This window comes from Falco punctatus (genome assembly GCF_963210335.1).
Source record: "Falco punctatus genome assembly, chromosome: 2".
Lineage (NCBI taxonomy): Eukaryota > Metazoa > Chordata > Aves > Falconiformes > Falconidae > Falco > Falco punctatus.
Window position 1 is genome coordinate 36,828,642 of NC_137581.1, and position 15,583 is coordinate 36,844,224.

At 37.6% G+C, this 15,583-nt stretch overlaps 1 long non-coding RNA gene across 1 annotated transcript; it reads left to right on the forward strand.

The window, feature by feature from the left end:
• The first annotated feature begins 733 nt into the window (after nt 1-733).
• Nucleotides 734-15,360, forward strand: LOC308058925. The gene is made up of 2 exons (XR_013926056.1): nt 734-12,915; nt 13,504-15,360. It is a non-coding gene; the product is annotated as an uncharacterized lncRNA (long non-coding RNA).
• Nucleotides 15,361-15,583: the final 223 nt, after the last annotated feature.

A 15,583-nucleotide genomic window follows, 5' to 3' on the forward strand; every position in this document is an offset into this window, starting at 1 on the left:
TCTGAAGGTCCCATCTGTGTCCCGCAGTGGGTCTGTTGGAGCTGGCTGGAACCAGCTTCTCCTCACAGAGGCCACCCCTGCAGACCCCCCATTGAAGTGTTGTCAGTTACTCCCAACACAGCTATCCAGAGAAACTGCTCAGATAATTTTCTATCAATAATATAAGGTACTTGAAGTTGTTTGGGTTTTTTTTTGTTCGTTTCATGAATTAGCAAGAAATAAGTTTGAGGTTTTCACTCATCTGTGGTTTGCCATTGTCCAATGTCTAGTTTGTGGCAGGACATTACTTTTATGTCACAACTTTCTTTCCTTGAGCTAGGGCTCTGTGTTGTTATTTATAGAAGTTGTATGTTTTTAAGTCATAAGATACTATTTCTCATGAGTGATGGGAAGACTTAAGATTTACAACACTAATATTCTTTTCTTCCTCTGAAGGTATGTTAGCAAAGCTAAGAATAATGAATATATATTTCATATATGTAAAACCTTGTATAGTTGGAAAACCAGAGAACTCATGCAGAATGCTTACATGTCCAAAAGCTTGCCATTTTCTACCAGTTGTATCACTTGGTCGAATAAAAATGTTACCTCCCTCTTATAAATACACCTGGTTTCTATTTGTAGACCACTGTCATGGTATATATGACATTGACTCATTCTGCTTTATTTCTTCACCTTATTTCCTACAGGATACAAGGTGAAGAAAAACCCTTTCTTCAGCTCTCAGCATGGCAATGAACTATGATGCCTTGTCGATAGACTAGCTCTAGCACTGCCTGTACTGCCTGGTGCAAGGATAATTCACTGATCAGTATCCGACTCTGGCACAGATCTGCTGTCTGAGCTTGTTAAAGCATTCTTACTATCCACTCTATGGTAATTTTCACACAACAACAGAAAACAGATGTTTTGAATAGATAATGAAATTACAAATCTGAACTAAATGCGTACAACATTTTTCAGCTTCATTGAAGTGAGGTACTGTGAATGGATTTGTCTCATCTAATGAGTATATCTAAAAGTTAGAGCAAGATTCTTTACTTGCTGGAAATACTGCCTTAAAGTATTCCTTGCCCCTGCAGACCCATATTTTTTCTGTCCCAATCTGTATTGCACTCTTTACCTGCCTGGTTTACAGTAACATAGAAGCACCTAGTTTGAGAAACCACATAAGTCTACAAATTGTCAGTTACATACTTCGGAAATCATAGATCAAGTGTCTGAATTTCAGCTCATTGTCTTAGTACTACTTTATAGTCGAAACAGAGAAATAGGCATCCCTGAAAGGTGATTTATCTCATCTTGAGGTGTCTGCTTTTCCTTGCTGATATAAAGGGATCCAGCTTTCACTTGGACAAGTAACTTTTAGATGACTGAAGCTCCATGAGATTAATCACGTGCTGCAGTATCATAGTGTTAAGTACTGAAAATTAATCTGACCTTTGCTACAGAAACAGTTGGCATACCAGTTACTCGTCCTTAGTTCTTTTTTTTTTGAAATTGATTTGTAAGATCTATGAAAAATCCCACCATAGTTAAAATTTTTGGGTGTTGGAAAACATATTAGCGTAAGTCATAAATTATTATAAAATCCTAAGCCCTATTTAACTGTCAGTGCTCTTACTTTCTTTTTGAATGTGAAGAGGTTTTTCTTCTGTTACCTGACACTAGTACAATGGCTGTGCAGGGATCAGAGGTTATCTGTAAGGGCTGAACCGTCCAGTTCAGATGTTTTACAGTGCTCTATATCTCACAAGGACAGCATCCTGTAAAGAAAGGAGGATATGTCTCTTCTCAGAAATTTGCATGTGATCGCTAGCTACAAGGCAAGTAAATGCACATTCACCATGGGCACAGTTTATGGTGTGATGAGGACACAAAGAGCCTCAGAGGGAATGATTGTTTCACAACAAGGAGCTCATGCATTTCAAATCGCTCAGCACCTGGGCTTGAAATGAGTCCATGCTCCTGTGGCTTAATACTGTTGCACAGTAGTTTTGGCAACAAGACTGACAGCTTGAAGGGTTATTCTCAAAATCATACAGCATGTTGAATTCTGATAATGTATTTTTTTCCCTTCCCTGGCAAGACTACAAGAAAAAATTGGCTGGATCTTTATAGATGTGCATCTGGCTGAATGGCAAAACCTGGCTATCAATTTTTTCACTATTAATTTATTATTTCCTGGGTTTTGCACTTTACTAAGCTGACATAAAACTTTGAATCTTTTTGTTGCCTTAAGAAAATCATTTTTTTCCCACTGAAGAAATGAATGCATGCGCTTATGATTTTCAGACATTGTCTCAATTAACTTTTGACTGCCTTGGTGGCATTGAGAATCTAAAATTTATACAAATATGAAAGCTGATAGCTACCTGCAAAGCCAGATGCTTTCTTTATGAATGTCCATAGAAGGTCAGACTTTGTTTAGACCAGTACTGCTTCGCTGTAAATGATGTGTGGTGGACGCATAGGGAAAGAATAAAAAAAACTAGGCAAATGTAGTACTGTTCTGCCCTCGTATTCTGTCCGGTCTTTAACTTCAGGTCTTCCTTAACGATCTGATACTGCAGAAGAATAGGTAAGAGCTTTAGGGTGGTAGAGAGAATCAGATAGGTGTGGTTTTAACCAAGAGAGAGTTCCAACACAAAGTCCGGTTTGTGAATTCTTGCTTGGAATTGCCATACTGCTACACTTGCCATGTTCTTACACTTCCATGTAGGCAGCCACCATTGATTCCTCTCAGAAATAGGATACTGGACAAAGCGGACAGTTAGTCTGACTGGTAAGGAGCTTTTTAGAAATGTATATAAAAAAATGATAGACTCACAGAATCATAGAACGTTGGAGACTGGAAGGTACTTCATGCAATCTCTAGTTCAATATCAAACCAGCTTCAGCTATGAGATGAGATCAGAGTACTCCAGTCTTTATCCAGCTAGGCCTTGAAAAACTCTGAGGATGGAAACTGCACAGTCTGTCTGGGAAACTGTCCCACCACTTGATTGTTCCCATATTGAAAAGGTTTCTCCTTATAATCATTATGTCATATTCAACTTCTGCCTTTTACTTAATTTATGTCTGTTGTTTTTCTGTCCTCCCACTGCACCATTGTGAAGAACCTGGCTCTGCTTTGATGAAGCAGCTGAACTCATTCCAATTGATTAATGTTTTCGTGGTCCTTGACAAAGGTGGGGTAGATAGTAGGGACAAAGTAGCCACAGTATTCTACATGTGATTTAACGAGTAACAAGAAAAAGCTAAAAACCACTTCTCCTGACCTACTGGCTATGCTTTTGTTTATAGATCTTAGTTTTCTGTTGACAGAGCACACTGCTGGCTCACATTGAGCTTTCAGTCCACTGGGGGCCTCATGGACTTTTCAGCAGAGCTGCTTCCCAGCCAGACAATTCCCAACCTGCAATGAGTTCTTGCTTCCTAAGTGCAGGACTTTGCATTTGTTCTCTTTGATTTTTCAGAAGGTTGGCCGGTTCCTCCAGCCTGTGCCTAGTCCCTCTGTGCATCAGCCTTGCCCTTGAGCATATTAATTCATCCTCCACAATTGGGTGACATCTGCAAACTCTGTGAGAACACACTCTTTCATCTCCTCCAGGCCACTGATAAAGATGTTAAACAGGACAGATTGGAGGAGACCCATGCAGTACCCTGCTTGTTACCAGCCTCCAGGTAGAGTATAACAAATTAACCACAATGAGAAGAGGCTGCATGCACAGAACGAAGATGCCAGTTCTAGAGGCTTCTCATGCCTGTTGATGATCAAACATTTGGGAAACCTTCACAAGGGAAAATGAGGTGAGACTGACTGTACTATGGCACTATACTGTACTGCTGATAAATCACTTGCATGCTACTTTGTGCTTAAGAAGCAAAGACTTACCAAATTAGGGCACCTTTCAAAACATCTGTATTATCTTTATTCTTTCCTGTACATACACAAAGGTATATTTATTTCACTTAGGGGTATATATAGCTTTTTCCTTTTTTTTTTTTTTTTTTTTTTTTTGGCAGTGTTGAAAACTACTCAAAACTTGAACAAAAGATTAACAAAATTGAGACTGTTCTTTATTTGAAGACCAGTTGCTTCTAAACATCTGGAATGTCTAATACACAACAAGCTGTGTTTTATTGGGCTAAACATAGAAGTCTGAGTAGCACTGTAGTGTTGGTTTTGAGTACAACACATGATTATTTTTTTTAATTTGGATTATTACCTTAATGAAATAAATGCTAAAAGTTATTTATATATTTGTGAAAGATGCAAGATACATGCTTAAAAAATCACAAAAATAGAAGATACCATTTAACTATTTATTATTGTTACTTTTTGTTATTTATTTATTATAAACTGCTTGCAGGACAGAAAAGTGCCTCAGCATTTTTCAGTATTTTGTATTAAATATTTAATATGTTTTATTTGAAGAAGCTTCAGGTTTCAAAAATTCTGTACTTTGTGGAATTACAATATTTGTTTGGGTTTTTTTTTAACAAGCAGAAAGCTGGAAGTATTGCAATACTCTTTATCTGAAATTGTGGTTAGAATTGAAAGAAAATAATGTTATTGACATATAAGTCTTCAGTATCTTTTTTGTTATGTAGGATGGGGGAGTCCTGTTTTTCTGAGTTCCTGTGCTTTGGCAGATTCTTGATAGCTATCTGGGCTTTGGTCTTTCAGTTTTGAGGTCAGAGCATTAACACATTTGCATTATAAAAACAAAGAAAACTTGTTGGCAATCACAATATATATTTCATCTGGTTTAAAGCCTTAATCCTGGATTCTGAGTGCTGTGTGGTTTTAAGAGTATTAGTACTGATTTATAAAAAATGGCTTGATACTGCATGTGTAAGCACTTTCCACCAACATCAAGAAGTTAAATAAAAAAAAATAAGCCTAGATCAGGGTTAACCCGGTCTAACTGCTGGAGGCCTGGGAAGACCAGATGGCTATGTGAAACAACTGTACTGCTTTCTTGCCATTGTTCTGGAGATAGCTTTTCAATCAGAAATCTTTTATCTTTATTTTTAATAAAAAGAATACAAAAATAATCTCTGTTAAAGTGCATTTTAAAAGTTTGGGGCTGTTTTGTTTTGTTTTGTTTTTAACTTTCTATAGCAGTTGATCCACCCTGACCAGCCACTCTCTTACTTTTGTCCTTAGAATCTACTTCTGCTACGTGTTTCACAGTAGATGGGAATAGTTGGCACAGCAATTGACCAAAATACAGATACTCTAGTTTGTGTAATAAAACCTACATATTGATATTTCTGTTTGGTTTTGAACCAAATCACGCAGAAACCAAATTTATTAAATTTCTCTTGAACAGAAATTCTGAAGAAGACAGACATTTTCCCCTATTGCCCTCTGTTCCCATCAAGAAAAATAAATGCACTGGGACCTGCAGATGCTAAGTGAAAATCACATTCTTCAGGGGATCAAGAGGCTGGAGAATGAGCTGGCTCAGGAGTCGGGACATCTTAGAATATTTGGCCAAAGGACAATCTGCCCAGTGGGGCTTCCTATGGTCACACACCATTGATCTCTAGCAGCTGCTACACTGGAATTAACATTCTTGTCAGGTTGACTGTTACTGCTAGCCATGTGAAATTGTCACAACTATCCATTTTAACATTTCCATGCCAAGAAACATGGAAAACCCAAGTCCAGACTTGGTATAAAGCTCTCAAGGCTGCTAGGCTTTCGTGCAGAGCCAAAAGCCTACACCTATTTATGGGTGGAGCTCAGCAATAGGGTCAAAGGGTATGAAAACCTTGCCAACAAAATGTCCTGGTACCAAGGATAATGAGATTTCATACACAGGGGAAAAACACATCATATCTAAACCACTATATTCTTTAGAGCCTTGGACTCTCAATCAGTAACAGCAGATAAGAATCCTGTCAGGCTTTTGTCTTAGAGTCCTGCCTTTGCTTTGTTAGAAGTTCCTTGAATTCAGATCTTTAAAGAGAAATATTTTAGGTACAATAAAGAAGTGTTTTCTCATAAAGCTTCATTTTACTGAAACATTTCCAAACAGATTTAATTTGCTCATTATTCAGATTAGAAGTTATAGCAAAAAGGTAACTTTCTGCATCTATATATTGGTTGGCATCCAATGTCCTTTAGTTTTCATATTTCATCTCACTTCATAGGACATTTGATACTCCCAGCTCTGAGGTGTCCTCGAAACAAGCAATTTGGATGGCAGGGTGTCTTAGGAAAATACTGAGCACAACCTGACTTCTATTACTCCAGACATTGGGATTATGAAAATAAGAGATTGTTGCTCAGTATTGTTAAAAACCAAACCAAAATTAAAAGAAAAAACCAAACAACCACAAAAAAACCCCACCAAACAAACAAACAAACACAAAAAACAAACAAAAAGTTACCCAACTGCTAGGAAATATTAAAAAAACTGAAATAGTGAATTACACTGAAATCATAATTATGTCACTATTTAAATCTGTTGTTGATACCTTAAGTCCTCTGTAGTTCTTGTCTTACTATCCCAGGAGCATTATAGAAGACCATGGACAGTTCAGAATGCAAAAAAAGTCATTAGAGATAGGGAGTGGGTTTTAAAAATATATTCGACAAAAAAAGCAAAGCTCTTTGGTTTGCAAAATAAAAGATAGGGAAGGGACAAGTAATAAAAGTGTATAAAATTCTGGATGTCATGGAAGGGATAAATAGGAGTTAAAGGCTTATTTTCCCTGCCAGTATGAGAACAAAGGGGTAAAAAATTAAGCTAGTTGAAGGCAGATCTGAAAGTAAATAATGGATGTTTGAGTCAGAACTTGCTTCTAGAGGATGCTGTGAATGGTCAAAGTTGTGGGAACTGATGAAAGTGGAGTTTGAAAGCAAAATCTATTGAAGACTTTGTGAGTCTTCACAAAGTGTGTACCTACCCAGCTAGGGTACTGGGGCCATGGGGAGTCCCCACAGGGTCTGGCAGGGCAGGGCAGGGCAGCCCAAGATGGTCCCACCACTCAGCCCTGGGCATCAGGACCTCCCTGGGAACAGGAACAGCCTTGGCCTGGACCATGACAAGGGTCCATGGCTAGGCACTGCAGGGCCTATCAGGAGCTGGAGACGGACCCTGGGGTGACAGCTTCAGGGGGGATGACATGGGGTCCTGGCCTGTGGGTAGTGTCAGGGGAGCTGTGGGGGTGGCTAGGCAGGGACAGTGAGTCCTGCAAGTGCCCTGAGGGCCCTGACAGGTTACTAAACACTCAGAAAAGTCCCAGATCTGTAAAAAGCTAGAGTCAGAAAAGTATCCATGGGAATTATTATACAAGCTTTTCATATTTTTAGACTCTTTTTTCAACATTCATTTTCATTCACTGCCATGATGGCTTACTCATCTGGGTCAGGATCTTTATTCTGAACCAATAAAACCATGCTTATGTTTTTACTCAATTTACACAAGAATACATAGATCATGAAATTCAGGTCTAAATCGTAATTCAGAAAAGGAAAATCTGGTTAGTTTTAGATATGTAGGTGCTTGACAAGAATCTCTTATTTTGTGTTGAGTAATACTTATTTCCTGTTGAGACACTTCTATCATAATTGGTCAGTATGCCAGTGCAATCAATACTCTATAGGATTTGTTATTACTTGCACTTTTGAACACACACTGTTGTTACCTGGATCAATGAATATTTAATTATTCTATGGTGTTCCGACAGTGTGGACTTTTAGTCCACTTTCTTTTAGTCCATCTTTCTTTCCCTCTTTTTTATCTCTACTCCTTCCCATACAGAAGAGTTTCTATAACCATAGTTACCATTGGCATCTGGAAGATAGAAATAACAATTCTGGAGCCATTTTATGTTGCAGATCCCTGAGATGCGCACTCTAGATCTCCACTCTGGGAGGTGCCTACACCCAGTACTCAACATCTGTTACATATCCACCGTGCAGTCATTCTGCACATTTGCTTAGGATGCTGACAGACCTACACACTTGTAAGATGGATCAGGAGAGATCATGCCCCTGGAGATATAGGAAGCTATTAAATATAGGCCTCCTGTATGCCTTAATTTCTGAACTGTAATGTAAAAGGAATAAGAACCCATAACATTGTCGTTTTTAAGCAAGGGCTAACAAGGTCAAAATCTCTTCAGAAAAGAGATTAAAGGTGTAATTTGGTGTTATTTTTACCACTATTTTTAATTCAAGAAACATGTTTGAGAAAGCAGTTCTTTCTCTATTCTGTGTGCCACTTAGGTGGAAAAAAAACCAACACCAAAACCCCAACCAGAATAGGTGCCCATGAAATTGATCTATTTTTATTGTTGAAAAAGACAATAGTATCTTGAACACACATTGCAGATCTAAAAAAAAGAATTATTTACTTTTAGGAACAGACCCTAAAATTTTATATGAACTACCTATACAGAGCCATAGTATTATGATAATCCAAGCAACCATGAAACGAGATTTATCTTTGTGAAATCCTCTAATATGCTGAGTGAAACATTTGTAATGCAAGAATATTTCTTTATTTTTGGTCTACTCTGCTTAGCTTAGGAAGCAAGCTAGAATTTAACAGAGCTGTGATCATGCGGTAAGAACACATGCTGGAGATTTCTTCAGTTCTCCTCCTTAATAGAAAGCCTTGCTACTGGAAAGGCAATATAATTTTCAGACCTGAACTTTGATAACATTAAAAGGCTTTCATAGTTTCCTTAAGAACAAACTGCAAAATCACTGTGGAGTTGTATATGTTACAGTTTCTGATCTTTCTTATTGTTTTTATCTGTGGGCTGCAATATCTGTAAAGCCTTTACTTACAATAATCCATTTTCCCATATCTTTATTTTTTAAAACATATGTTTCATTAATACTTTCATTAAAAGCTCCTAGATAATTTGCCTCAGGAATTCAGCTTTATTATAGGAATGGTGAACAAGATCAACGTATAGATAATAAACAATGGTGTTATTAATTTTGAAGAAATATGGGGTTTTAATTGCATTGTAGAGAAAAAACTTATTGTTTCCTGTCATCTGCTCCAAATATTTAATTCTATTGTTCTTCTGAAAGGCCAAATGTAAAACATAACATCTGCAAGGACACCCATGACCCCTCTTGGCATACAAGGTCTTGCAAGATGGAAGCAGGAAGACTGAAGAATGCTTCCCTAAGTATCCAAAATAGCTTATTAAAAACATCCCAACAGCTGAGTTCCCTAAGGCATCAGTATTATGTACACATATACACAGAAGGTTTAGCATTTAAAAATATCAGGAAGCATTTCCAAATCAGTCCCCAATGCCTCTTACAGCTTCTTTCCTTTGTTCATTGTTGGTTTGTTGGATTTTATGGTTTGGAGTTGGGGGTGGGGGGTGTATGAGTGTGCATTTAATTATTAATATTTTAACTTTTTGGAATTCCTCAGAAACAAAAGAAAGATGATTTCTCTGAATACCAGTAGCCCTGGGAACTTTCTCTGATGGAAGAAATTATATTTTATGCATTTTTCATCTTTACAGCCCCCTTGTTTGTGAATACTAATAGTAATGGCATTCCTTAACTCTGGAGCTTACTGGGGAAAAAACAGCAGGGGGATTTCTTTAGGGAATTCTGATATTTAACTACTTCCTTTTTCTTAAATAAGTTTCAAAACTAATAAAAAAAAAAAAAAGAGGAAACTTTTCACCAAATGAAAAAAAACCCACAAAACAAACTTAGAATGGGAGCCTGGAAGCAGAACAGCCTTTTCTTTCATGTTCACCAATCTTTGAGAGTTGCATTAGAGGCTCCTCAACCCCATCTTTTCTCTGTAAATCTTGCTGCTGGTCAGATGTATCTTTTCACATGTACCAGGGCCATTCAATTCCCTGCAATGAAATTAAAACCCCATCTTTCTTCAAACTGATTAAATCTTGCAACATCTGTGAGGGAAGGGAGGAAGGTATAAACATTCCCTTTTCCTTTACACAGATGGGAGGCACAAACTAACAGAATGCAAAATACTCAAGTGGTTGCTAAATGTTAAGTCCTATTCAAAGAAAAAAATGTGGTTTTGTGTTTTGCTGCCTTGAGTTCTAAGGGATTTGATTAAGACCACTGATCAAGTCAATGTTAAGAACCAGAAAATACATAGGTCTTGGACTTCCAAGACCAAAGTGGATCACTCTGCATACATTTTAAAAGATACAAAACAATAGTGAATAAGCTTTAATTAAAGGAGACAGATACTTTCTGGGGAAGAATAATTTCTCACCACTTCAGGAAAAAGCTTTTCATAATCACTTAGACTGTAAATTAAGAAGGCCAGAGTGATTTTTCAAGCAAAATTAAAGATCAGTTATGAAGAACACATGCAAATAAAATTTAAAATATTTCCCCCCCTTTGTGCTAGTATGAAACACAGACCTAAAAGTGTTAATTCCAGCAGTCACAAGCAAGTCAGCTGCTATTTCATAAAGGATTTATTTCAAAGAAAAAATATACTTTTAAGGGCGTGTCTTTTTTAAAAAGAGGGAAATACCATTTCATTGTCATTGGTGTTTTGCCAGAGAAGTGTGAAAAAGTGACACCATATTCTCGCCAGGTTCCATGCAAATGATTCCTTGCTTTCCTAGGTGAAAGATTCTGTCAGGGAGAAAATCTTTTGTTACATACTGTTTACACTCCAAACTTGCCTGGGAGGACAAAGTTTTAAAATTCTTTTATTTTTTGTTGATTTCAAAAAATATTATGTGAGTTCTGTTCTTTTACCCATTCAAAGAAAATAGTACTGGAAGATGGCGCAAAAAGACTTACAGACTGTATCTTGTAGGCTGAAAGATATCTTGAACTTAAGAAGCAATTACTGTGGCAGGACTTTGCATTTTTCAATGCAAAAAAGTGAGTTTCTTTCAGCTTTTTTCACTAACAATCAGCAAAACATTTGACCCGATGAAACTTACAGAAATGATATCCTAGAGATGTTTATTATTTCTCTTACCCTTAATTGCCCATGCTTGTTCACTGATACACATTTCATTATTCTTTGGATTATACCTTGGTAACGAAATCCTTGGTGTTTTAGTGAGATACATGCTCCTGATGTCATTGGAATATATAAGAGACAACAGCTGCTGTCTACAAAATTTGTAAGTGCACACATTTCAGTAGTATTCTTTCTTGTTAAAGAAGAGAGAATTACTGTAGTGACACACCTCTATGCAGCTGAGATTATATGATTTGATGTAAGGTTTTGTGTATAATGTTTCTGCCTTTATCTGTACTTCAGTCAGAAGCAGGTGAAGCAGTAACTTTGTCACATTAAATCCTTAAAGGAGCAAAGTTTCCTCTGGTCTAACTGTCTTAAATTTCAGAGTACAAATAAGAATTTTCCTCTAAACTACATTTTTTCATCTCGGCATGATCCTGATACAATATATATCAGATTTTTCTTTGAGATTATATGCTTTTGTATTTTCTTCACACATAGCTCTGTGTCCAGAATGAGGTTAAAAAAATACTTTCTTATGTATATGGTTGTTCATTGCACCAACAAAATGAAACTGATGAAAATGAATGTGGAGCTGATTTAAACAACAATATTATAGGTTTTTTTCAACTCTGGATGTAACAAAGAGAAGAGATCCATTATCTGTATTTCTTCACAGAAGAATTGTCTCCTGGAGAAAGCATGTGTCTTGCTTGAATGTTTGCTGATCTTCTGTTTCAAGATACTTTTCCACACAAGTGTTTGACAGAGCGGGATGTAGAGCAAACGAGAAAGGGGGTGGTATGTATGTAAATTAAAGTTGCTTACACTCACAGAAAAAACAAACTTTTCTTTAAAGCAATGACTGTCAAACCTTTTCTTACTGAGGGTCATTATCAAAGGGAGAAACTACTACATGGACAGTTCTTTTCCATTCGGGATTGTAAGACCCACTCTTAGTCCTGTTTACTTTGGTAAAACAGACCCCTGGTTAATCCTTTAGTGCTCAATAAATTTTGCATGGGGCAGGCAGTTTTTACTTTTAATATCTTTTGCTAATATAATAAACTGTTGAGATTAGAGAATAATCAGAATCATGCACTACCCAGTTCTTCAAGTATACCCAACAAATAGAACACTTATTCTGTTACAAAATCTAATTTTTAAATTGATTTTGCATAGTGCCACACAATATTTTGATGGAAGATTTATCATTACTTGGAATTAAGAGATTCACAGCATGTAATTTAAAAACCGTCTTTCCAAATAATCTTAAATGTAATTTTTAATAGATACATTTGCACTGTCAAATAATTCACTTCCTCTCATCACTGCCATATCTAGTCTCCTGATTGTACTGCACAGATACTATTTAAACTTCCTTTTGAAGAGAACAAAATCATTCCTTCTGAATCACAACTTGGAAGTGGTTCTGGGAATAACTTCTTTGACAGACAGCTTCCAAAAGGCTGAAGGGTTAAGAGCAGTAGGCTTGTTACTGTGTGCTCTACACAATTCTCCAATACTTTCTGAATGTGCTCTTGATTCGCAAGTTCCTGAACATACTATGATGCCAGCACGTGCAACAGATATTAGGCCATATATGTATTTAAAAATACAGCTCTGACAGGCTGCAATAAAGCTTTCACATTATTAATTACATTTTCAACAGACAAAAAAACACAAAAAAACACCACACAACCAAACCCACAAAAACAGTAATTATGTTTTTGATCAAAGGATCACCATGTGCGACTAAAAACAAAGTCAGTGTCAAGCTCTGCTTAGTGCGGATGCAGCTAGTTTGCTCTAGACTAACCTTGAAAAACATGGATGTGAGCCACCCTACAAAGCTTGATCTGGAGACCAAAGGTAACAGCATGGGATAGCTATATTAAGCAGCCAATATGTGCAGCCAGTACATATGTATATGTGGAGTAGTAGTGACGTGCGGAATTAGACTCTATAACTCGAAAGTTATAAAGTAGGTATGTTTATTGCGCGCAGATGCACGGGGGATCGCTCCTCCACAAGCGTGCATACCCGAAGTGACGAACCATCCCACATTTATACAATGAAACAAATGAATATTCAATTAACGCCTATACATATTCGTTACCTAAACCCCGCTTCGTATGTTAATTAGCTTATCAGTCCGTTTCCTGGAATGTGGTGGTCTTGCAGGTTTGTAGGTGATTCATGTTCTTGTGACCATCCGATCTTCTTCAGCAAGGAAACTTAGCACTCCCTCCCTCTAGATAGCATTGGAATATCTCTCATCCTTTTCTCATTCTTTTTTAAATAGCCCCTTTGTTAGAGGAAGAAGGGCAGGCGTCTCCCCGTCTCCCCTTTGTTAGAGGAAGAAGGGCAGGCGTCTCCTCAAAACTGTAGTTGTCTCCTCAGAGCTGTGTGCCTATGTGACCAGACACCGCACCCATGACTAGTCACCATACCCACATTCCTTGAGCAGACATATACAATCACAATCGATGTCCATTGTCCCCATTTCACACTATTTCTCCATATCAATAGGGAGAGTCCTCTCAGGACGAAATCATAGTCCATTCCTGTGTCTATGATATCAATATAAAAATATTTATCAACAAGTTTTGCAGATGACAGGCTTTGGTGGGATAATAAATGAAGAAAAGGAGAGCTTATTTCTGTGCTATGGGAATAATCTGGGTGAATGACCAGTGTGGGAGCCATTCACCAAGCCTGACTACAGTCTGGTGTGATTAATCTCTGTTGTGGTTTAACCCTGGCCAGCAACTAAGCACCACACAGTGACTTGCTCACCCTCCTCTGGTGGGATGGAAGAGAGAATTGGAATAGAAGTGAGAAAACTCATGGGTTGAGATAGAGACAATTTAATAGGTAAAGCAAAACCCACACACAAGCAAAGCAAAACAAGGAATTCATTCACTACCTCCCATCAGCAGGCAGGTGCTCAGCCATATTTTGGAAAGCAGGGCTCCAGCACACGTAATGGTTACTGGGGAAGAAAAAAAACGCCATCACTCTGAACGTCCTGTCCTTCCTTCTTCTTCCTCCAGCTTTATGTGATGAGCATGATGTCTTATGGTATGGACTATCCTTTTGGTCAGGTGGGGTCAGCTGTCCCAGCTGTGTCCCCTGAAACAGAACAAGGTCTTAAAATAAAAAGATTACTCAGGATGAGTTTGGTACAATGCTCTGGGTGATGCTCTGTTTGTGTTGAGAAAGGAATGTACTCTGAATAACTAGAAAAGATAAGGGGAGCACTTGAAGGAGATAAGGAGACCATCAAGTCAGGAAATCGTTGAACAAAGAAAATTGAAAGGTCTATTCCACCTAGATCACACCTATTGTGAATGGAATGATCAGGTGTCAAAATCAAATGAGTATGTATGTAAAGGTGTTGTGTAACCTCTCATGAAAACTGTATAAAATACCTAACTTTTCACTGAAAACTTCGGAGCTAGTTTGTCTGGTGCAAATTGGCTAGCTCCCCAGCATTGAACGAAATATATACCTTTGCTGCTTAAAGACAAAATTAGTCTCTGAGCAGTTACTCTGTGCCATTTTGGCATCATCCCTCCCAATTTCTTGTGCACCCCCAGCCTGCTCGCTGGTGGGGTGGGGTGAGAAGCAGAAAAGGCCTTGGCTCTGTGTGAGCCCTGCTCAGCAATAATGAAAACACTGAATTATGAACAGTTTTCACTACAAATCCAAAACATAGCCCCATACCGGGTACTATGAAGAAAATTAACTCTATACTAGCCAAAACGAGCCCAATGTCCCCCTCTGAGATTAATTAGTCTCATACTCTGAAATGTTCTCTGGAGAATACTACCGTACTATCTTCCCCTACTGACTATAAGGCACTCTAGGGAAATTAGCCTTTATAGACAAAAATTAGCCTTTGGAAATACATTCCCCTTCCCTGGTCTGACAAATATCTACATATCTAGGATGTGAATAATGCATATGCTTTTAGAGCTTCTCGCAAAATACTGCTTGGGAAAAAAAAAGGGACTTTGTTGACTGCTGTTGCATGCAAAATATGCCTGTTTTGGAATAAGTGAGAAGCACAGCTACTCTTCAGTCTAAGGCACAACTGTGAAATGCTCTAAAAGGAGAAATCAGCAGGATGAATAAGAGCCAAGGAAAACTGTATCAAAAGAAAATACTGGTCCTTGATCATCCCTTACTACTTGTACATGGAAGAAGACTTTGTAAAGTCCTAGATTTACACATATAATAAAATGCTTTAGTTTTTCCTGCCTATCAAGTAAGTAAAATGTCATCTAATACTACATAGTCACAACCTGTATGGACTTTTTCACTAGAAATCCCCTTTGTCAAAGTCTCTCTAAATAATGGACAGCACTTTTTTTTTTTTTTTTTTTTTTTTTTTTTTTTCAGAAAAAGAGAGTCATTACCTTTTGGATCTCTGGCTAATAGATGCATGTGTTGCCAGAGTATTGCACAGAAGAAAGAAGTGCTTTTTTCTTTTACATAGAGCACCCTACAGTCATTTCAGGATTTACTTTTTCCTTAATAGATCTAAGATCATCAAACTGTGAATATTTTTGAAACAAAGCAATGCAAATTCCAACATACTTCCCTATGAA